Source organism: Opisthocomus hoazin, chromosome 7, assembly GCF_030867145.1.
Source record: "Opisthocomus hoazin isolate bOpiHoa1 chromosome 7, bOpiHoa1.hap1, whole genome shotgun sequence".
Lineage (NCBI taxonomy): Eukaryota > Metazoa > Chordata > Aves > Opisthocomiformes > Opisthocomidae > Opisthocomus > Opisthocomus hoazin.
In genome coordinates this window covers 10273619-10298353 of record NC_134420.1, presented here as the reverse complement: position 1 = coordinate 10298353, position 24735 = coordinate 10273619, and the positions used below count along the sequence as shown (strand labels likewise).

General features: G+C 41.9%; 1 long non-coding RNA gene across 1 annotated transcript in view; it reads right to left on the bottom strand.

Annotated features, from left to right (window-relative positions):
* Positions 1-323: 323 nt before the first annotated feature.
* LOC142361936 (uncharacterized) overlaps positions 324-24735 on the bottom strand; it is a 57262-nt gene continuing 32850 nt past the window's right edge. Inside the window, exon 4 of the long non-coding RNA XR_012764533.1 lies at positions 324-424. This is a non-coding gene — a long non-coding RNA (uncharacterized LOC142361936). The remainder of the gene's footprint in view (positions 425-24735) is intronic.

Below are 24735 nucleotides of genomic sequence, written 5' to 3'. Positions count from 1 at the left end.
ATTTAAACACTTATTTTGGGTGAGGGGTGTTATTATTTTGGTTTAGTAATCTTGAAAAATATCTTCTAGGAAATAAACGCGAATAGCAAAATCCAACAAGTCCTGGTCTTTATTATTCAGTAAATACAAATGACTTGGGTTTCACATATTTGTCTTTTAAAATAGATGCATGTCATCATATACTCTGCATATTTTGTATCGTTTGTTCTTCCCTTTGATACCATTTGTTTGTTCTTGTACTTTAAGCCTTAGGACACATCATCTTTTCTGGTTAGGAGATAAGTCAGAAAAATGTAGGAATACATAAGTTACCTTTGTCCCTCCAAAAGAGACCCAAGTGGTCAGACAAATAAGACTGTCTTCCTCTGGTTTCACTTTCTTATTTAGCTCATCCAAAACAGTGAGAAGCTGCTTTGTCTGTTTTCTGCAGAGTTTTGGAAGAACAGAAAGAAGATTTCAGTTCGCTTGGTGGGAGAGGAGGAAAATCAACATACCATTGGCTAAGGGCTTATCAATAAGTCAAGGATCAAGTGTGCTTATAATGTGTTTTTGTTTCCAGAGTATGTACATATTTTAAATAATATATTTATAATAATACATAATTTCTGCTCTGATAATACAAATTTCAGAAATTAGGAAATAGTTAAATAATTCATGAAAAATAAATTTCATTATATGCTGCCACTTCACAATGACACAACTCTTTTGAGCACTTTTTTAACAATACAAATTTTTTACTATGAGGGTGGTGAGACACTGCAACAGGCTGCCAAGAGAAGTCGCGATTGCTCCATCACTGGAAGTGTTGGAAGTCAGGCTGGACAGGGCTTTGAGCAACCTGATCTAGAGAAAGATGTATCACAGGGAGGTTGGACTAGATGATCTTTGAAGGTCCCTTCCAACCCAAATTATGATTCTATGAGCATTTTCATTAGTTTCAGCAAAAAAAATATAAACCAGTACTTCAGCTATATTTGTGGCTTATTTAACTGACCTGCCTTCACATATCAATTTAGTCCTTCTTTGGGTTCACCATATTGAGGGGAAAAACAGACAAATCATGAATTCTTGCCTAAAAGACAATGTGGTATGAACTCTTACACACTTCACTGCTGAACTTACTAGGAGGTGAATACGACCTGTAAAATACACTACTTGAATAAGCAATAACAAAGAACTAAACCACTTTTTACAGTTATTTTTCCACAGATACCTGCCTTGGAGTTTTCTTCGTCAAGTTTTCTGTGGACTTATAATAAAATTACATATTTTTATCTACATATATTTCTGTTGGACATACAAACAGGTAAGAAATACATTATGAAGAAACTATACTTAATATAAATGTTCTTCAATATACTGCCATGAGTAAAAATAAAGGGTAACAGTACTTAGAATGAACCTCTTATAGAGCGTGAAGAAACAAACTTCTTGATTGCATAGGCTTGAAATGTTTTCTGAAGCCTGATGTCTTCCTTTCTGAGGCGCTTAACGTACAGAAATCTCAAAATCAAATTAAAACAAATACAGAAACAAATTTCCTATTCCCTGGCAACTCTTGTTCCCTGAAAGGAAAGCCTCACACATATGAAACAGTCTGCAAAAATTTAATAAAGTATAAGTCACTATTGAGGAGTTAACGATGTGTGTACGTACCTGTAATTGCACACATTTTCTATATGTTTTGAAAACACTTGCAGAACCTGTAGTGTTTACCATAAATGTGTGCTACTTTAAGTAATAAGAGCCAGAAATAGATGTCTTTGCTCTCTGTTTGGTGTTTTTTTTTTAAGAAAAAAAACAACCAAACAAAAAGTATCAATTATGTACGTTGGCACAAGTCATCAGTAAAATATTTTTCCCTGGTAGATAATGTTATTCTAATATAAATAATGAGTCAATGAGAATACGGACTGGTGACTGAGATAAATACACTGTACACAAAACTAAGTGCATTGCAGAGCATCAGCTATATACAGAATCTGACATGTAGCTTAGGAAAAATAATGAAACAAAATATAAAGTTTGGGGCTTTTTAGAAATAATAAAAAAAATTGTAAATTTTTACTGCTTTATTTTCAAATAATTGAAGTAGAGAGTTTAAAAGTGATGGCTGAGTAACCCTTACCTCCAAGTCAGTGCAATTTACACTTTCAACTTTCAGTTGTGGTTACACAGTCTACACAAGTCTTCATATTGACGCCATTCAAAAGCATCTGCCTAATCATTAAGGTAAGTTTCATTTAGGCAATGCAGGACAGCAGCACTTTAAAAGCTGAGCTGCCTGGCAAAGACGGAGGGAATTTTTCCTCTCTAGCATAGGATCAGACTAATCTTTGCTCTTTCCAAAACATACTACTGAATTAGATGAGTGGAAACATCTGAATTGGAAAATCTCCAGTACAAGAGATAGCTGTCAGCATTGCATTCACACATGCTCCAATGAAATCCAGATTTTTTCCAGTCTCCTTCATACACTGAAAATAAGTCAGTTTTCCCACACTTTTGAAAAATGGATGCCCTGAGATTTTTACTTTCTTTTTTATCATTAGCAACACTACATTTTATGGCAAACGCTAATTCTAGGCCTCAAGGGAAAATAAGCTGTCTTTTCCATTACTGCTGGATTGTTTCACTGTAGTTTTTATTTCATAATATTTTCTAAACATAACAGTGAAAAAAGTCATCCTATTGAGGCTTTCACAAAGACTATTTCTCATCATTACCTATCTTACATATTCTGATTTAAAACCTTCCAGCGTAGATATAAACAAGCAGAATCTGAAAGATCCTGTCCATATCCCTTTAACTTCAGTGGAAAGATTGCTGCAAAGGAGAAAAAAAAAAAAAAAAATCACCTGATTTTACAGCAATGGCTAGTTAATTTTTTTCGTGGATACATCTACAGCCATCACTGCCACCCAGGGCTTGATTGCCTTTTTTGTTTTCTCTTACTGAATTTCATGACCCATTTATAATACATGGAGATTACAAAAGCAGTGTACAGCAATAATGCAACCTTTAAAACATTGGCGCCAGAAATCAAGAGATAGAGTTAAACCATGTTTATTACAAAGAGAAAATAACAAATTTTAAGATACTGTGTTTCACTTGTGGTTTTATGCATTAGTTTGATTTGAACATATTCAGCATTCGCTTCTATGCCTCATTTATTCAGCTGTTGATAATATACAGATTCAGCTTGCTAATGCAGCAAAAACAACCTTATCCACAGAGGACGTCAGCATGAGAATTAACCTTGAGTGACAGAAGCTGATCTGTACTTAGTAACTGCTAAATAGCTCTATTTTCTCAGGAAAGGCAACTGGAATACTTATTCTTCTTTAAAAAAAATAAATAAATCCCCCAAACCGAGAAGGTCACCTGCATGAAAGGGAATGGTAGGTAGTTTGTTGTGGTGGTTTTCATGTACCACACAATGGCAGGAACTCAGTGTTCACAAAGCAGATTAGAACAGGCAGAATTTTATTCAAACTACTCATTTAGTAGTCTACAACATGAATAATGGTTGAGCTGCTGGCACTTTCCTGGATGCTCTCCTAAACCATTCATTGTATTTCATTTGAAAGTTCAGTTACACAGGGAGTTTAAGTCATTTTTGGGTGTGAATGAAGTGAAAAACACTACTATCCTTGTTTAGCACTCTTCCAAAATGTGTTTCTACAGAAAAGTAATAAGATATAACTGCTCTAGAATACCCACTTAGCTTCAGGCCCTACAACATCGTGTTTAATGTCAGAATATAGCACAATGTATACAGTGATTTGTTTAGAAACAGATAAAGTTATTGGGTACACAGAAATTCAGACATAAATTTGACAATTCACGGTGCTTAGTTCAAGGACCTAGGCATTAAACCACACTGTTGATCTGCTCACAACTCTCATAGAGCAGAGCTGGATACGAGCTTTGGCACAACATCATTGTCTGAGTCCTGTTTTCTCAGTGAAATAGCTCGGCACATCTTTTGAAAGCATTGCATATCTGTCAATTCACAGTACCCATTTATTTCAAGTTCATACTTCCAACAATGTGACAGCAGGGGAACACAACTTCCATAGTAACGATCCTGTGGCACGATGTCCATTGCTAATGCCTTGCCCAGTAGGGGGTGATGAGCTCCTAAACCCCTCATGAAAAAACGATAAAAATTTAAAGTCGTCTATTTTTTTTTTCCTGCCAGTTCTGGTTTTGATGTGGAGCAAAGTAGCTGCACATAAGACAAGCTGATGATCACATCCACATTGTAGTAATGTTGCCCTAGAAGGCCTCCTACATATTGTGTTGTCATATGCATGACCTATAGGTTTTTCAAAAGCTGGCAGAAAATCAAGGGTAAGTGGGCTATTTGGTGAACAAGGAGGTCTAGGCTAAATTCTCTCAAAATCATATCTGAACATATAATCGGAATAGCAGAGTTACTGTTTATCTGTTTAACTGAAAATCTTAGTTATTACCGTAGTTCTATATTTATAATAAGAAAACATTTTTAGCTTAAAATGTAAAAAATTTTAATTGATGTGATCTCTTCACATGAGAGCGAGAGAATGATATAAATACACTGAAATCACAATACTTCATACATATATAGATAGATAAGCCCTCATACAGAAGTTTCATAAGGCAGTCTACACTTCTACAAAAACTCTGAATAGGCAAGAAAAAGGTCTAATAAAGCTAACCCTTTGGATACCCTGCTTACTACAATAAAACAAAGAACAAAATAAAACAAACAAAAAAAAATCCCACTATTTCCAGCAGGCAGCTCAAAAATAACTCAGTGAAATTCAGCAGGAGACAAAGTAGATAGCCAGAAAATTTCAGCTGCAAGAGATTCATTGGAAACCTCTTAAAAGAGATAGAACTTTAAGACAGAGACGGGGAGAAATAAGCCAGCACCAAGCAACTTTAGTTTCCTGACCAAGAAAAAACAACCCAAAACCAACCTAAGAGCAACAACAAAATCCACCACAGCCACCTCCACATAACCATGGGTTGCATTTGACACATTTTTTATTTTACTGCTCAACATAAGCATTTGTGTCTCAATTCTTTCTTCTGAGAAGACACAGACCTTTTGGAGTGGGTCCAGAGGAGGGCCAAAAAAATGGTCAGAGGGATGGAACACCTCTCCTATGGGGAAAGGCTGAGAGAGTTGGGGCTGTTCAGCCTAGAGAGGAGAAGGCTCCAGGCAGACCTTACAGCAGCCTTCCAGTGCCTGGAGGGAGCCTACAAGAAAGTTAGAGAGGGACTTTTTACAAGTGCCTGTAGTGATAAGACAAGGGGTAATGGCTTCAAGCTGGAAGAGGGTAGGTTTAGATTAGATATATGGAAAATATTCTTTACTATGGGGGTGGAGAGGTATTGGAACAGTTTGCCCAGAGAAGCTGTTGCTGCCTCCTCCCTGGAAGGGTTCAAGGCCAGGTTGTATTGGGCTTTGAGCAACCTGGTCTGGTGGAAGGTGTCCCTGCCCGTGGCAAGTGGGTTGGAACTAGATGATCTATAAGCTCTCTTCTAAACCAAACCATTCTATGATTCTATGGAAAGAATTAAGCACTTCCTCCTCACCTCCCACCAAGTCACAAAAGCTTATGAAATAATGTTTTCTGACTTTTCCTTCTTATCTACCTTTGTACACTAAAGACTTGCAAATACAAAGGAAGAAGCCAATTTTCTTTTTTAAATATTTGGTCTAATACATCACCAGCTTCCTAACTAAAAAGCAGCAGTCTTCTGAAAATTAAACATTACTTCCTAATTTAGATAGAAGAATTTCTCAAGCTACTTTTAAAAAAAGATTAATTATTCCCAGAAGGAGAGGAAGCTAGTGATACAAACCAAGATGTGAAAAGCCGAATGCACAAAACCACAAAAATGGATATAATGATTTTTTTAAAAGAACGATACAAACAGCTGACCTTCCATTAAATAAAACTTGCAAGAAAAGGAAAGAATAATGAACTCCCAAAGCTAAAGACACCCTTTTTTGTACCACTTAATCATGTCTTTTCTCTTGATTCCATATAAATAGTGAGGATTCATTTTAAACAAAGAGATAACGTTTTCTCATCCAGTTCTAGAATATCATACTTAAAATAATCAAGGTAAATCACACCATGTGAGGTCACAGCTCAACTCTTCAATTTGCAACAAATCTCTCAAAAATATTCCTAGAATATATAACCTCTGAAGAAATAAATCAAATATTTAACATTTGTATGGGAGAGTCATCCTGTTTAGTTGGAGGCACTCAAGTTTAGAGAGTCTAGAAAATTATTCAGTCCACCTGAATATATAAACGCCATAACAAAGAACAAATTCTAGTAATAAGGAATACATAATTAACACTTTTAAATGCTGACCATAAAATACACAAATATGAAATGCGATGAACAGTAAGAGGAAATGAAAAAAGCTCCAGACACCTACTCAGACAAATACTTAGATATTTAGGACATACACTCCAGATAAAAATCTATGACATCACTAGTGCACACAGTTTTATCCAAAAATTAAAACACCACTTTAGGACTGACCTTTGTTTTCAACCTCCTTCAATAAACTCCTATTTCTTTGAATTTGCAGTGAAGGTACATCCACAGTCAGAACAAAAGTAGCTGCTTTGCCATCAGCCCAGGGCAGGTGAATGTTCCCCATGCTGGGTGAGACCATGAAATCACCCAGCCCATCTGAAGCTCATTAAACTATTCTAGCACTTGCTACAAAGCACATAAAGTCCAGGTAGAACCTCCATGGAGGCTTTCCCAAAAGGGTTAATGGTGTAAAAGAACATGTTGCAGTTTGATACCCTGCAATGCACGGAGGGCAGGAGGCTGGGGGTGAGTCAGACAGCAGTTCCAATTGGTTAGACCTCCACCTCATTCCACCCCACTGTCCTGGGTTTGGCCAGGACAGGGTTAATTTTCACCAGACTCCAGGAAGGGGCACAGCCGGGGGGTGGGGGCTGACCCCACCTGGCCAAACAGAGCCCGGTATTCCATACCATGGGACGTCACGCTGGGTTCCGGTGGGGGGGGGAGCGGCGCGGCGGGAACGCTCTCGCGGCTTGGGCGGGCGCAGCGCCGGTCCGGTTTCGGGAGAGCGGCTGTTGTACGGTTCGTGGTTGTGTTTTCTCCTTATTTGTATCGTTGTTGTTCCTGTTTTCCCTCTGTTTGCTGTTCTGTTAAACTGCCCTTATCCCGACCCACCAGTTTCTGCCTCTTTCTTTCCATTCTCCTCCGCACGCCGGCGGGGGGAGGGGCGGCCGCGTGGCGCTTTTGTTGCCGGCGGCAGCCGAAACCAAAACATTAAATTGGCGCCCAGACGTGGGGCGGGGATAACGGCAGGGCTGAGCAGCGGGTGTTAAAACTGCTTTCTTACATTTTGTTAAATTTTGTTATACGCATTTTTCTGTGTTAAAATAGTCGCCGGTAAAAATGTTTCTGACTTTGATCAAATATCTCTGCTACGTAAATCCTTACTTGCTGTATGTGTTTGCCGCCGTGCTGTTTGTTACCTCGGGAAAGAAGATCAGGATGATGATTTTGCTCTACCTTACGATATCGACTTATGATATGATAACATCACTGTGCATGAAATTAGTCTTGTATTTGCATGCGGCACTGCGGTCATTTCCGTACCTCGGATCCTATGTCTTAGATTTTGTTAATAATCAAACCCAGTCTGTGGGGAAAGCCGAAGGGGATACCTTCCCCCACTCTTTCGCCCCCCCTCTCTTCCTCAGGCTGGTCCTAACTGCTTTTGAGAATTTCGAGTACCCGTGGGATGCTCAGGCCAGCACTCTCCTTTTGTTCTGCCTGCTGAACGGGTTCTGGGTTTTGTTTAGGGTTAAGCAAGTCGTTAAGAACATCCTGCAGAGACCTGCCCCGGGGCTGGATAGCTGTGAGTGGCTGGGTGTGTGGGACAGCATGGGCAGATGTCTAGAGCAGTGGGCACCACCGGTGTGTTTTAAACTCACCCCTGAACAAATACAGAATCCGGATAATCTGGTAAAATATCTGAAAAAAGTGTGCTGCCACCCTGGGAACTCCAGAGAGACACAGATCACCACAATGTGCTGGGGTCTGGCCCACGCCTACCGAGCCATGTTCAACACTGTTCAGTGCCTTAAAGGGGAAAGGGGGGGAAGCGAAGCGGAAGGCGCTGCAACTGGCGCTGCCCCCCCAGCCGGCCCTGCAGCCCCTCCAGCCCAGCAGGCAGTCACAGCCCCCCAGACTGGCACCGCCGCTGCCACAGCTGCAGGGTCTGCCTCGGTTTCCCTGGCAGGCACAGCAGCTGCTCCAGCCCCAGCTCCAGCCGCAGGCATCGCAGCTGAGCCCAATGACCAACCTGTGCCCGTAGCAGTCGCCCCTGTAAAACTAAAGAAAGACGCAAAGAGAGCAGATCGCTCTGGGAGGGATGACGATGAGCCAGGGTCATCGCAGGAGATAGAGACAGAGATCATCACCCGGTCCCTGTCCCTGAGCGAGCTGCGAGACATGCGGAAAGATTTCAGCCGCCACCCAGGCGAGCACATTGCCACCTGGCTGCTGCGGTGCTGGGATAACGGGGCCAGCAGCTTGGAATTAGAGGGCAAGGAAGCCAAGCAGCTGGGATCCCTGGCCAGGGATGGGGGCATTGACAAGGCCATTGGGAAAAAGGAACAAGTCCTCAGCCTCTGGAGGAGACTTCTGTCGGGCGTGAGGGAGAGGTACCCCTTCAGTGACGATTTTGTATGCTATCCTGGCAAGTGGACCAATATGGAAAGGGGTATTCAGTACTTGAGGGAATTAGCTGTGCGGGAGCTGGTTTACTGTGACACAGACGATGAGCAGGTACCCACAGACCCAGATGAACTCCAGTGCTCACAATCCATGTGGAGGAAGTTTGTGCGGAGTGCACCCTCCTCGCATGCCAACTCACTGGCAGTTGTAAACTGGAAAGGTAAAGACGTACCAACAGTGGACGAGGTGGCTGTCAGACTCCGCCAATATGAGGAAAGTCTCTCTTCCTCCCTTGTCTCAGCTGTGGAGAAACTGGCCCGGGAGGTCCGACAAATGAAAGAGAGTAGGTCCTACTCCCCACCTGTACGGGCCAGTGTCTCAGCTATTAGGGGCAAGCGTTTCCCTGCTCAGGAGAGGGAATACAGAGGCTACACACCACGGGGCACCCTGTGGTTTTACCTGCGTGACCACGGAGAGGACATGAGGAAGTGGGATGGAAAACCCACCTCAAGTCTAGAGGCACGAGTACGTGAGTTGCGAGGTAAAACAATCACAAAAGGGGACTCTGTTAGGAAAAATGCCGCCCCAGTTTCCAAAAGCCAGCTCTCCAGACCAGGTAGACAGTTTGACCTTGATTCCGATCCTCTGGAGGGGACCTCCAAGTCATTTTTACAGCAGGTGAGCAGCAATTTCTCTGACGAGGATTAGAGGGGCCCTGCCTCCAGCCAGGTGGAGGAAAGGGACAACCGTGTCTATTGGACGGTGTGGATTCGGTGGCCTGGCACGTCAGATCCACAAGAGTATAAAGCTCTAGTGGACACTGGTGCACAGTGTACTTTAATGCCATCAGAGTTCAAAGGGTCAGAGTCCATTTGCATTTCGGGAGTGACAGGGGGGTCCCAAGAGCTGAGTCTACTGGAGGCTGAAGTGAGCCTCACTGGGCAGGACTGGCAGAAGCACCCCATTGTAACTGGCCCCGAGGCTCCGTGCATCCTTGGCATAGACTATCTTAGGAGAGGCTATTTCAAGGACCCAAAGGGGTATCGGTGGGCTTTTGGCATAGCTGCTGTGGAGACGGAAGAAATTAAACAGCTGTCCATTTTGCCTGGTCTCTCGGAGGATCCTTCCGTTGTGGGGTTGCTGAGGGTTGAAGAACAACAGGTACCCATCGCAACCACAACGGTGCACCGGCGACAGTATCGTACCAACCGAGACTCCCTTCTCCCCATTCATCAGCTGATCCGCCAGCTGGAGAGTCAAGGAGTGATCACCAAAACTCGCTCACCCTTTAATAGTCCCATATGGCCAGTAAGAAAATCTACTGGAGAGTGGAGACTGACAATAGACTACCGTGGCCTGAATGAAGTCACACCACCGCTGAGTGCTGCCATGCCAGACATGCTAGAACTTCAATATCAGCTGGAGTCAAAGGCAGCCAAGTGGTATGCTACAATTGACATCGCTAATGCATTCTTCTCCATCCCTTTGGCAGCAGAGTGCAGGCCACAGTTTGCTTTCACCTGGAGGGGCATCCAGTACACCTGGAATCGACTGCCCCAGGGGTGGAAACACAGTCCCACCATTTGCCATGGACTAATCCAGACTTCACTGGAAAAGGGTGAAGCCCCAGAACATCTGCAGTACATCGACGACATCATTATATGGGGCGACACAGCGGAGGAGGTTTTTGAGAAAGGGGAGAAAATAGTTCAGATCCTTCTGAAAGCCGGTTTCGCCATTAAGCGAAGTAAAGTAAAGGGACCTGCGCAAGAGATCCAGTTTTTGGGAATAAAATGGCAGGATGGGCGCCGTCAAATCCCAATGGATGTCATCAACAAAATAGCAGCTATGTCTCCACCAACCAGCAAAAAGGAAGCACAGGCCTTCCTGGGTGTTGTGGGTTTTTGGAGGATGCACATCCCAAATTACAGCCAAATTGTGAGTCCTCTGTACCACGTGACCCGGAAGAAGAATGATTTTGAATGGGGCCCTGAGCAACGACAGGCATTTGAACAAATTAAACGGGAGATAGTTCATGCCATAGCCCTTGGTCCAGTCCGGTCAGGGCAAGATGTTAAAAACGTGCTCTACACCGCAGCCGGGGAGAATGGCCCAACCTGGAGCCTCTGGCAGAAAGCACCAGGGGAGACTCGAGGTCGACCCCTGGGGTTCTGGAGCCAGGGATACAAAGGATCCGAGGCCCGCTATACTCCCACTGAAAAAGAGATTCTGGCAGCATATGAAGGCATTCGAGCTGCTTCAGAAGTGGTCGGCACTGAAGCACAGCTCCTCCTAGCTCCACGATTGCCGGTCCTGGGCTGGATGTTCAAAGAGAGGGTCCCCTCTACGCATCATGCCACCAATGCTACGTGGAGTAAGTGGGTCGCTCTGATCACCCAGCGTGCCCGAATGGGAAACCCCAGTCGCCCAGGAATTCTGGAGGTCATCATGGACTGGCCAGAAGGCAAAGATTTTGGAGCATCGCCAGAGGAGGAGGTGACACGTGCTGAAGAGGCCCCACTGTATAACCAGCTGCCAGAAGATAAGAAACAGTATGCCCTGTTCACGGATGGGTCCTGTCGCATTGTGGGGAAGCAGAGGAGGTGGAAGGCTGCTGTATGGAGCCCTACACGACAAGTCGCGGAAACTGCCGAGGGAGAAGGTGAGTCCAGCCAGTTTGCAGAGGTGAAAGCCATCCAGCTGGCTTTAGACATTGCCAGTCGAGAGAAGTGGCCAGTGCTCTATCTTTACACCAACTCTTGGATGGTGGCCAATGCCTTGTGGGGGTGGCTGCAGCAATGGAAGAAGAACAACTGGCAGCGCAGAGGCAAACCTATCTGGGCTGCCCCATTGTGGCAAGATATTGCTGCCCGGCTAGAGCAGTTGCCTGTAAAAGTCCGTCACGTGGACGCCCACGTCCCTAAGAGTCGGGCCACTGAAGAACATCAAAACAACCACCAGGTAGATCAGGCTGCTAAGATTGAAGTGGCTCAGGTGGATCTGGACTGGCAACATAAGGGTGAACTCTTTATAGCTCGGTGGGCCCATGACACCTCGGGCCACCAAGGAAGAGACGCGACATACAGATGGGCTCGTGACCGAGGGGTGGACTTGACCATGGACACTATTGCACAGGTTATCCATGAATGTGAGACATGCGCTGCAATCAAGCAAGCTAAGCGGGTAAAGCCTCAGTGGTATGGAGGACGATGGCTAAAATATAAATATGGGGAGGCTTGGCAGATTGACTACATCACACTGCCACAAACCCGCCAAGGCAAGCGCTATGTACTCACAATGGTGGAGGCCACCACCGGATGGCTGGAAACCTACCCTGTGCCCCATGCCACCGCCCGGAATACCATCCTGGGCCTGGAAAAACAAGTCCTGTGGCGACATGGCACCCCCGAAAGAATCGAGTCGGACAACGGGACTCACTTTCGCAACAGCCTCATAGACACCTGGGCCAAAGAACACGGTATTGAGTGGGTGTATCACATCCCCTACCATGCACCAGCCTCTGGAAAGATTGAACGTTACAATGGGCTGCTAAAAACCACTTTGAGGGCAATGGGGGGTGGGACTTTCAAAAATTGGGATACCCATTTAGCAAAAGCCACCTGGTTGGTCAACACCAGAGGGTCCACCAACAGGGCTGGTCCTGCCCAGTCAAAACCTCAGCGCCCAGTAGAAGGGGATAAAGTCCCTGTAGTGCACATGCGGAACATGTTAGGGAAGACAGTTTGGGTTAGTCCTGCCTCGGGCAAAGGCAAGCCCGTCCGGGGGATTGTTTTTGCTCAAGGACCTGGGTGTACCTGGTGGGTAATGCGGAAGGATGGGGAATTCCGATGTGTACCTCATGGGGATTTAATTTTGGGCGAGAATAGTCCATAAATAAATTGTATAAAGTTAGTTGTTAAATAACCCTGTCACTGTCTGTTATCACTGTTATAATTGTTATATGTTGTACCAGTAGTAGCATAGTAAGAATCGTCCAGATTAAAGAAGGATGGACTTTTTCAATGAAAACCTAGCAGAGCACGGTGATGATGGAACTGGACCTGGTTTTCAACAACTGGCATCCAGCAACTTCATCAAGATCAACATCTCCTGCAGACTGTGGGCACGGGCCGCACCAGATACATCAGCCGTGAGCTCCGGATGCAGCAAGTGACCGCCCATCACCACACATCACCTCCCCTGCCACGGAAGACCATAACGACAGATGGAGCCTGAAGTCATGGATTAAATGAACTCAACGGACACTTTAGAGTGATGATCCATAGATTAAAGGAATGATATCTGGAGACAGGAGAAGTGGTGGTGATCAACTGGACAATGGGGGACCTGGGCATGACGTAGATGGTATGGAATAAGGGGTGGATAATGTCCTGGGTTTGGCCAGGACAGGGTTAATTTTCACCAGACTCCAGGAAGGGACACAGCCGGGGGGTGGGGGCTGACCCCACCTGGCCAAACAGAGCTGGGTATTCCATACCATGGGACGTCACGCTGGGTTCCGGTGGGGGGGGAGCGGCGCGGCGGGAACGCTCTCGCGGCTTGGGCGGGCGCAGCGCCGGTCCGGTTTCGGGAGAGCGGCTGTTGTACGGTTCGTGGTTGTGTTTTCTCCTTATTTGTATCGTTGTTGTTCCTGTTTTCCCTCTGTTTGCTGTTCTGTTAAACTGCCCTTATCCCGACCCACCAGTTTCTGCCTCTTTCCTTCCATTCTCCTCCGCACGCCGGCGGGGGGAGGGGCGGCCGCGTGGCGCTTTTGTTGCCGGCGGCAGCCGAAACCAAAACACCCACAAGGTATCTTCATGCACCATGCAAGCAGCCTCTGAAGCAGGACCCTCAGAACCAAAGTGACTGGTCCTCTACCCCACCAACTAAACACCTAAAATTTGTTTTCTGGATCAGGGCACTTCTGCTCTTGCCTTAGCCTGAAACATTTGTTTCTTCAAGTCTGTAATTCTACATCTTATTTTACACAGTGGCACCTGCAAAATGGGAAGATGATATAGGAAGTGCCCAGCTGGCAGAAGAAAATTCTTAATACTCTCTTCTTTACCCTAACTAATTGATATTGACACTGGGAATTTTTTGCACCCATGCTGTTTCTAAATTTTGGAAATACCAAAAAATCGAAAACTTAAGGTAATTATTCAAAATACAGTCAAAACAGTGGTCCAGACCTTATGAGAAGAATGAACACACACTATTGTATCAGTGAATTATGAAGCGAAAAAATAAAAATACGTTTATATAACCAACACAAGGCATGGCAGTTTTTTCTAAATTGTGGTGTTAAAATTTCGAAGATTGGAAACACATCTGTCAATAAATTAGAACAGCTTGTTAGTTAACAGTAGCATGTTAGTAATATGAATTAGTAGCCAATTAGTAGTAGCTAGTTACAAATTTTCAAACTAGAAGCTCATCAACAATAGGTTCTCTTTGACTAAGAGGGCTTTTATTTCACAGAAAATGATGTTTTTCTTACATTAAAATAGGAAGAGAAAAACTTGCAACTAATATAGCTAAGAGAAAACAATGATTGATTTTGTCTCTTGAAAGACAATAAAGAGGTTATCACTTCATAAACCAAAATCTACCTTCGCTTTCAGCCTATTGACAAGAGACTCTGCTAAACTTTTATGTAAATATTTACTAAAAAAATGCCAGGCAAAGGCTACTTGTTTGGAGGAACAAACAAAAAGTGTCTGAACTACCTCAACAAGCTGTGGAAGAGACACAAAAATATTTTAAAAGGTAGGGAACAGTACAACAATGAAAATTTGTTAAAAAGGAAGCAAATACTAAAGCTTTACCAGAAAACAACTCTTTAAAAGGAGTTAACAATCAGCTGAAATGACAAGTAAAAAGGTCTTCTAAGCTTTTACCTTGTGTACAGATCAGATGTGAAAAGTGCTCAAATACAGTGTTGTAAAAATCGAGGAACATACGTGAAAGATTGCTGGCTGTTATAGAACTGTATTATTATGTTAGAAAACAGCAGTCAAGCATGGGAAAATTTACTTCATATGTGAATAACAGCAGGGAAGACATCTCTGAAAGTCTTAATATATATCACCAGCACCAACAGAACACCATACTGCGCTGTCAATAAGGTGTTCTTCAGGCACCTATGCAAGAGTGTATTTTGAGAGCTAAAAATCAATTCAGTCAATAACTCTTTGGTTAATGAACTTGCCCATTAGCACCATTTTTTACAAATACATACTTCATAAAGCTGTGTTATGGAACACAAATGAAATTAACTTATTTCACATAAAAATAATTTCTCTTTGTTATGAAACATCAGTGAACTACTTGTACAGAACAGTTAATCTTTTGCTTTCAACTAGTGATTGAAGGAGTATACTTTTTAAGTAAATAACATCTAACTCATAACAAATATTTTCTAGTTCATTTTTCATTCAACTTTTGAAAATTTATATTTTGGGGCAACTTTAGTTTTGTTCAACATATTTAGTAGATAGAACTCTCATGTGACAATAACTTTTCTTCTATCCATCTAATTTCTATTGTTTGAAATGTTAAGGAACCTGGAATACACAAAACAGAAACCAAACTCTCAGAAACATGAGGGACAAGCTAAAAAAATAAATACCTTACGTTAAAAAAAGAAATGAAATAATTTCTTTTCTTTTGCTTTATATGAAAGAAATTTAAAGTAAAGAACAGTCACATTGGGCCTATAAATTAGTGTATTGTGTCTTTCTGTGTGTATGTCTGTCTGTCAACAGAAATATGCTATGATTCTTCCTCATTTGTAGCAGGTTCTGAATCACACAGCATAGCGAATATTGCATTTGCAAATTATAGGAGCAAATAGAGACATTTCTAGACACAGCAAAGCAGGGAAGCAAAATGACTGTGGCCTGGATAGCCACTTCACTTTTCTACAAAAAGAAACACAGGGGGGAAATTCTCTTCTAATCAAAAATCACCACTTTGCCTCCTCTCTCATTGACCAAGGCACTCCATCTAGCTCTGCTTTTTCTCTTTTCTGGACAAGGCACCGTGTGATTATAGATTGTTTTCTCACTGGTTCCTATTTTAGAGCTGGCAAAATTCAATTTTGGTCACATTACTGAGAACCTTTGAACTAGCTCTGAAAATAACATTAATTGATTCCTGTAAAGTTATTTCTCAATGAGGTAAAAACATTATAATTATTTTCTCTTAAATATATATATTAATTTTAATAATATTATTGCTATCAATTTCAGGCTTAATGCTTAATTGAATGTATTTTTCCTTCTTTTTGAGGATATATAATCATGGAATCATAGAATGCTTTGGGTTGGAAGGGACATTTAGAGACCATCTAGACCAACCCCCCTGCAGTGAGTAGGGATATCTTCAACCAGATCAGGTTTCTCAGGGCGCCGTTCAACCTGACCTTGAACGTTTCCAGGGATGGGGCATCGACCACCTCTCTGGGCAACCTATGCCAGTGTTTCACCACCCTTATCGTAAAAAATTTCTTCCTTACATCAAGTCTAAATCTACCCTCCCTCAGTGTAAAGTCATTACTCCTTGTACTATCGCAACAAGCTCTGCTGAAAATATTTTCCCCATCTTCCCTACGGGCCCCCTTGAGGTGCTGGAAGGCAGCTATAAGGTCTTCCCCGCAGTCTTCTCTTCTCCAGGCTGAACAGCCCCAACTCTCTTAGCCTTTCCTCACAGGAGAGGTGCTCCAGCCCTTGGATCATTTTTGTGGACCTCCTCTGGACCCTCTCCAACAGCTCCATGTCCTTCTTGTGCTGGAAGCTCCAGAGCTGGACGCAGGATTCCAGGTGGGATCTCACCAGAGTGGAGGGGCAGAATCACCTCCCTCGACCCGCTGGCCATGCTTCTCTTGATGCAGCTCAGGATATAGTTGGCCTTCTGTGCTGCGAGCGCACCCTGGTGGCTCATTTCCAGCTCTTCATCCACCAGTACCCTCAAGTCTTTCTCAGTTGAGCTGCCCTCAATCCCCTCATCCCTCAGCCGGTATTCATAGTGGAGGTTGCCCTGACCCAGATACCTTGCACTTCGCTTTATTGAACCTCATGAGGTTCACACAGGCCCATTTCTCAAGCTTGTCCAGGTCCCTCTGGATGGCATCTCGTCCTTCTGGTGTGTCAACTGTACCACTCAGCTTGCTGTCATCTGCAAACTTGCTGAGGGTGCAGTCAATCTCGCTAAATCGTCGATGAAAATGTTAAACAGCACCAGTCCCCGTACAGACCCCTGAAGGACACCACTTGTCACCAGCGTCCACTTGGACATCGAGCCATTGATCACTACCCTCTGCCTGCAACCTTCCAACCATTTGCTTAGCCACCAAACAGTCCACCCATCAAATCCATATTTCTCCATTTTAGAGAGAAAGTTGTTGTGAGGGACTGTGTTGAAGGCTTTACAGAAGTCCAGATAGATCACATCCTTAGCTTTTCCCTTGTCTACTGATCTAGTCACACCATCATAGAAAGCCACTAGGTTTGTCAGGCAGGACTTGCCCTTGGTGAAGCCATGCTGGCTGTCTCGTATCATGTCATGACATATCTATATGCAAAAAAAATAAGATACTGTTCTGGTTTTTATTCCAAATGTCATATTTTAATGCATCAGGTTAAACTATGTTAAGCCTCTATTCTCTATGTCTTATGTAAATCAATATAGGTAATAATCTGATTAACATGCATATCTAGAAATTCTTGTTAGGATGAGTTACATACTAAATTCAGAACAAGAAATCTTGCTCAAAAAACTGGAGATGTTTAAACAAAGACAGGTGATTAATGCCACTTCTTTTCCCTCTATGTTCAGCTTTGCAAAGCTTATTTATGACATAAATTCAATCAGCAATGTACTATTTGCCACATCTCTACCATAAAAATCAACCCCTTAAAATCTCCAAAGATATCAAAAAGAGAATGGAACGCCTATGGAGAAACCTCAGTCTGAACACACAGCCTGATCTTATTTTCAAGGGATCTTTCCAGTATTCTAAAAAAGAATGTGCGTGCCCATTGTACAGTATGTTCTGTCCTAGATTCTATGGTTTGAAAATGAATCAACACACAGCTCAGAATGTCAAATGAGTATAAATTAAATTGAGTTGTTCAAAGGTTTTGATTGAGAGGAAAATTTAGATTACAATTAAAGTATATCAAGTAACTGGACTCTTCATTTTTCCTGGACAGTACTTCAGATATCTTCAAGCTCTTTGCTTGATAGCATGCTGCAGTGCACTCAATTCAAATGAAAAGTGTTTCCAATTAGTATGGTTACTTTCTTATGCAAAATATTCCTGAGTACTGGAGAAGCTTTAATATTCATATTTTTTGCTTTGTACTTCACAGGTTTTAATCAGATAGCAACACATCAATGGAAACAAGATTTAAGGGTTTATTAGAGTATCAGGTGTGTCTTCTTTATCAACTGTTCAATAAGTCTGTGCATACACTGGATTTTTGTTAAGGCATTCTATAAACAAAGATGTCTTTGGTGTATATGAAATTATTTTCAATTTAATTTCCAAGACCTTCTTTTTGATGAAAGCATAAAGATTGTACACTTTATGAGTAGCAATTAACTGTGACATTCTGGCCTGTAAGAGAGGACAGAAACCTGTCACAATCCTGGCATGCATTGAGATAGTGCTTTTATTCTAAACGGCTTAAATTCTTGTACAGAATTGTGAGTGTTATTATCCGAATGAATTTATTTCCTCACTTCCATTAGGGGGCTAAGGCTCTTGCAAGGTCTTAGCAGAATAGCTTGGGCTCAAGATGATGATTGTTCAAGCCCTTAGTTCTTCCTTCTTTCATCTTCATGTAATGAGACTTACCATTACTCCTATTATTCCTACAGTTTTACCAGACGTTTGGGGGCTTAAATAGTATTTGTTCTGTTGGCTTTCTCTGATGTAGCTGGGAAAAAGCTTTGTGTGTTGAGCAAAGTAATAAATACATTGTGTGAAAAGAATGAAGCAGAAGAGCAAAGAATATAGTAGATAAGTAGAACAGCACATGGAATTGTCAGTTCTTAATTTCCCTCATGTGGAGACTGTGCTACACAATACTGAAGGTAAAAATCAATTAAATGCTTAGTCTGGTAAAATTCCCATTAGCAGAATCTCAAAACTCTGAATCAACAGGGAAACCAGGGCTTGATGGGAAAGATGAACAGAGAGGAGAGGGAAATTCCTTTGGAAAGACAGTAGTTTCTTGGAGTCCTGGTTATCGGTCTGTACTGATGTGTTTCCATTTCCTCCTCTTACTATTGATCCCTGTAAAATTATGGGGGACTCTCATGCGAATTTCTGATGATTACAAATTTCTATTGCACTTCTCTGTTCTCCGATTTAGGTAGTTGCCTTCCACAAGAAAAACCTTTCATCAGAAACTTGTATTTTTTTTTACTTCAGCAATAGTACATGAAGAAATAAAAATTGATTGACTGAAAAAAACCAAGTTCTTTATATTGTCCCACGGGTGACTGGTAACAGGCAAAGAATGACTTCTTAGGGCTCCGATACATGAAAAAAACGTTGGTTTTGCTTCTCTGCATCTCTCTAGTGCTTGGTGTTTCCATCAGAAATTTATTTTCTGCTTTTGCCTCTGTAAGATCATGCCCTTCCCAGAATGCTAATGATCAGAAAATGGATTTGCGGCTGTATTTCGAAGTGTGCCGTCACCCTAACTAACCATTACGGGGAGCAACCAATTCCAAGTAGCTCCTGCTGACAGAAATGAGAGGAGAGAAAAAGACGGTGTAATTGGTGGGCAGAACTATTGAGTAATTGTACCTTTCTCCATGTATTCAAGGAGGAAAAAATTAATTATTCTGAAAAGAGCTGCTGGTGCCAGTGGCTTTTATTTGGAAAACTGAGCATCAGGGACATGTAAAATAAAACCAAGTACATGATACAACCTTCAGGAGATAGCCTTAAGTATGGAATAAAGCTCTAATCAGCTATTAACACTTTATGTGTTCTCCTAACTTCCATGCTTCCAATATGGGAAAGAAAAGTCTTCTTACCATCAAAGCTGATGAAATAAAGTGTACTTAAAAATATGTCTGTGTTTCCTGCTACTGTGACTTTCTATTTTTAAAAAAATATGCATATGCAAGCAGTATAGGTCATTATTTAAATGAAAGTAAAAATTGCTCTTCTTCCTGTAGTATTCATTAGTAAAAAGGCAGATTAATAAAATCATAACTTTAATAATAACAATTTTTTGAAATCTCCCTTTTAACGGGAAAAATGTTGGATTAAAGCAATACTTTTCTTCCCTCTGTCACCTTCCCTCAAGTACCATGGCAGATGTCAGAATATATTACGTGATATAAGTTTTCCTTTAATATTTCAGACTGATTCTCAGCATACATATTTTAAGAAGCAACCCTCCTCGATTAATCTGGGAGGGAGATAATATTTTCAAATATTTACCAGCATCTGACATTAAAAGGAAAGCATCTGAATCAAGGTTGTGCCGTGTTCGGAGGGAAGCTCTTGTAGTTAGCCAGATGGCAAAGCTGTTGATAATTCTGGGTGGCTGTTTTATTCTGGAGGGGATGGTATACGGGTGTTTTAGGTTTTTTTGTCCTTTCCGCTTCCCCACCCACAATGTGGTATTATCTGTGTCTTGGTTATTTCCTTGTTATAGACAGGTTTGCTATCAACAACCCTTTGGTAGGGAGCTCTACATGTGGGTGGAACCCCTTAGGCCAAAATAAATACAGAGTATAACAACACTATAAAGATATTCTGGCTTAAAGGATTAAAGACTTCTGTGGAATTGCTGTGAGTTTCCACCAATGGAAGTGAGATCAAAATCTTGATCTGAAACTGCTGAGAGGTTCTTTTCCTTAATGTGATGAAAGCTGTCAAGTGCAAAGGAGATTCTGTCAATTCACAGTGTGACTTCAATGCTGGCTACGCAGTATCAAAACTTGTCTTCCTCAGTTATCAAAATGTTTTCTCATTTTTTGATCTTCAGACAGTAAAATAAATCTTGTCTTATTCAATAACAAGAAAGAAAAAAAAAGTTTCACAAATACTGGTAACGCTTTTATGGTTTATTCTTCAGTGTTTGTGCCAAATAAGAGCTTTAAAAATAGGAGAGAAGAAATTAGCAATTGTGTGGCTCAAAACTCTTAGAAATTTGGAACTTCCAGAGTTAATAATATTTTAAGTGCCAGTTTATTACTATCTAGAGCCTTTTTTATCTTCTAAATAAAGAAATTTAGGGATCTGGACAGGCTGGATTGATGGACCAAGGCCAACTGTATGAACAAGGATCAGTGCTGGGTCCTGCTCTTGGGTCACAACAACCCCATGCAACGCTACAGGCTCAGGGAAGCACGTCTGGAAATCTGCCTGGTGGAAAAGGACCTGGTGGTGTCAACAGCTGGCTGAATATGAGCTGGCAGTGTTCCCAGGTAGCAAAGAATGCTAACAGCATCCCCTCACTTGGATGGGCCCCTCACTACAAGAAGGACATTGAGGTGCTGGAGTGTATCCAAAGAACAGCAACAAAGCTGGTGAAGGGTCTAGAGAACAAGTCTTACGAGGAGCAGCTGAGGGAACTGGGGTTTAGTCTGGAGAAAAGGAAGCTGAGGGGAGACCTTTTCGCTCTCTACAACTACCTGAAAGGAGGTAGTAGCGAGGTCGGTGTTGGTCTCTTCTCCCAAGCAACAAGTGATAGGACGAGAAGAAATGGCCTCAAGTTGCACCAGGGGAGGTTTATATTGAATATTAGGAAATATCTCTTCACCAAAGGGTCATCAAGCACTGGAACAGGCTTTCCAGGGAAGTGGTTGAGTCGCCACTCCTGGAGGTGCTCAAAAGGCATGTAGATGTGGCACTTACTGACATGGTTTAGTGGTAGACTTGGCAGCATTAAGGTTTATGCTTGGATTCAATGATCTTCAAGGTCTTTTCCAACCTAAATGATTCTATGATTCTGAAACTCCAGACATTTACTTTGTAGGTGTCACCACTGCATATATCCCACCTGATAGCAGACAGAAAGACCAAATTTTACTTGCAATTTCTTGAGAATGAGATGAACAGGAACTTGAGCCTGCAAAATGGAGCTGAATTAGGACAGGAGGTCTAAGGGATATGAAATAGTAATTTTAGTTGATCTAGGTGTAGTTGTCATATTTCAAAAGAAAACACCTAAGACTGCATTGAGGGAAAGCTGTGCTCACTTAGTTCCAAACCTAAGCCTATGGGAGAGACATTGACAAGAGATGAAAACAGACTTTAAAAGAAGAGTTTCTTTCTGTTCCCTGAAACACATATGCTGGTAGCTAGCACTTCCAGTAGCACACAGTAGATTCAAATAAATTGGCTGTTAATGGGCAGAAAAATCTGTTGAACAGAAAAATATCACCTCATGATTTTCTGGACTTTGAAGTAGGAACTGCTGCAGCCAGCTATGCTGAACAGGGTTCCCATGCCTCCCTTTTCCTCTGAAGATGTTTTTTTCCAACAGATCAAAGCATTTCTAGCTTAAAGAGTTAACTTGCCTACAGTCTGTAAATGCAAATAGACAAGTACTTGGATAACGTACCTAAATACAGATGATTGGATAGTGCTAAACAGGTACCAACACTAACATACACCATTCCAGCATCATACAGAGTAAAAAGAAAATTTTGCTCCCTTAACTTTCACAAACATCACAATTTTAACAACAGAAAACATACTTTTCAGTACTCCCGTTACCCCGCCTCACTCTTTAGTATTTGTAGACACCACTTTTGTTCACAAAAATTTTTAAAAGGCAAGGCAAAGGTTTGCTACATGGGAGGTGAAGAAATCTGAAGTTTACTCTCCTATGACTATGTTCAATTGAAGAACACAGCAACAAACCACAAAAAGACCCCAAGGAAATTAGTCTGATAGGCTGAGATCTGAATTATTTATGAATATTTCTAAATTGGAATCTTTTCAATAATACTTTTCCTTGATTAGTGAAAAGATAATTATGAAATACATTTATGGACCTTAAGCTTGCATATGGAGGTCAGTACACTATTTAAAGACAACTGTGGCCTAATTGCTTTTAAGAAGCCATCATCAGGCAATTAACTAAATCTTACTGATATGCATCTTAGAAATCTGTCATTGTGCCTCTGCAATTCATTGCATTCAAGAAACAAAATTACACCACACTGTTTTAAGCAAGTGCTTTAAAAAGTGTTGAATATGCCATGCACAGTGTGTAAAATGACATCATTAGTTTTTTATACCCATTTGCCCTGGCAGAAAGGACTACAAGAAGTCCAAAGGAATGGAAAAAATCCACCTCTGAGTTTTGTATGCAGAGACTTGTGAACATAAAGGGCTGAGAATTCCATTTTAAAGACAGTACACCTCAGGAAAAGTAAAAAGCTATACAGTAACTTCACCAGCCTCAAAACTTCAGATGTTCAGTCTTCCTCACCTCCAGTTAACCAGGCTTGGGAGGACCATTTCAGAGAAAGAATACCCCTTTCTTCCTCAGATTTCTCCAGAGAAGATGGGAAAATAGTGAGATAAATTTAGCTCAATGGAAGTGAGAAAGACAAGTATTAATTAATTCACTACAGAAACAAACAGAGAGGTTTCATTTACATACAGGATCACAATCAGCAAGCTTTCACAGTGAACTGCAGATAGTATCTAGAGACACAGAAACATGCTATTTTTTTTAAATCAAGATAATTCTACCTTGTAATACTAACGCAGCACTCTGATGTACATCTTTGCTTCTCATAACTTCAAAGTGTTGAGGCTGAGCTTCGTCAAATCTTCTACAGTATTCTAAGTATAAATTATTAGAAAATATGTAAACTGAAGTCCACCAAGGACAGATGGCAAAATATAGAGCAGATCCCAGAAACTGTGGCTGCCAGTCTTCTACTTTAAGGGAAAAAATACTACAGCATTCAGTATAGAACATCCAGCTCACCAATACAGATTTACTAAGAGAGATGTCAACTCCTCATCAGGGCTGCTCAGTTTAGCATACCATTCCCGCCTATACTGCGGCTGCATTGGCCCTAGTATTTTTGAAAAAAATACTTATCATCAGGGTTAAATACCCAATAGATTTGATGCCCTCAGCTAAAAATACCTGAGAAAAGGCAAACAAGTGCAGATGCAAATAGTTTCAAATATTGAGTGTGATTTTCCATTACCTTACTGTTGGCGTGGGTTACGGATCCGTTGTAACGATGTCACCCCAATATGAGTATTGATCATTCAACCCTTATTAGTCAGCAAAACAAGGTTTATATAGCAAAGCAATTACAGCATCTGATTGGTTAGACCCCTAACCATATATAGGCAAAACTACTGCAACTTGTTGTGATTGGTGCAGAGCTGCATCTCGATGCGGAAGCAGTGCTGTGGCAGGAAACGACAGCATGGCAGGAAACGGCGACGTGACAGTCCCCCTGCTCCAGTGTCCCGAGCTCGTCGCTCTAGCTTCCCAACAGGGTTCCGTATGCGCCGCTCTCAAGGCTCACCTCCGGATCGGAACCTGGGTTGCTCAACAGCACCAAGCTATGTCCCCTTTCGTCCAGACAGGACTCCACACCTTACATCTTTTATTATTTACATCTTTGAAAATGGTATCAGATCAAAACAGATTCTTTAGGAGTAGTCATGCTGTTTTATTCACACTTTGCAAGGTCCTAAGACATCTACAAGAGTGTCTCACTGACCTTAGAAGTCCACAACAGAGGCATCAGGAGACATTTTAAATTAAAATATCAAGTACTTATCTTCTGACATTTCTTCTTTAAGAAATTGTTCATAAGGCGGAAAAAAACAAGTGTTCATGTACTCCAAGAGAGGGAACATGCACTTATGAAGCAACTGATCTTGTTGAAATCAAATCCTCATCCAAAACACACTTTCAACTATAGTGTTGGTATGCTTGGTTCTTATGAGTAGGAATTTTTTTACATTTGCCTT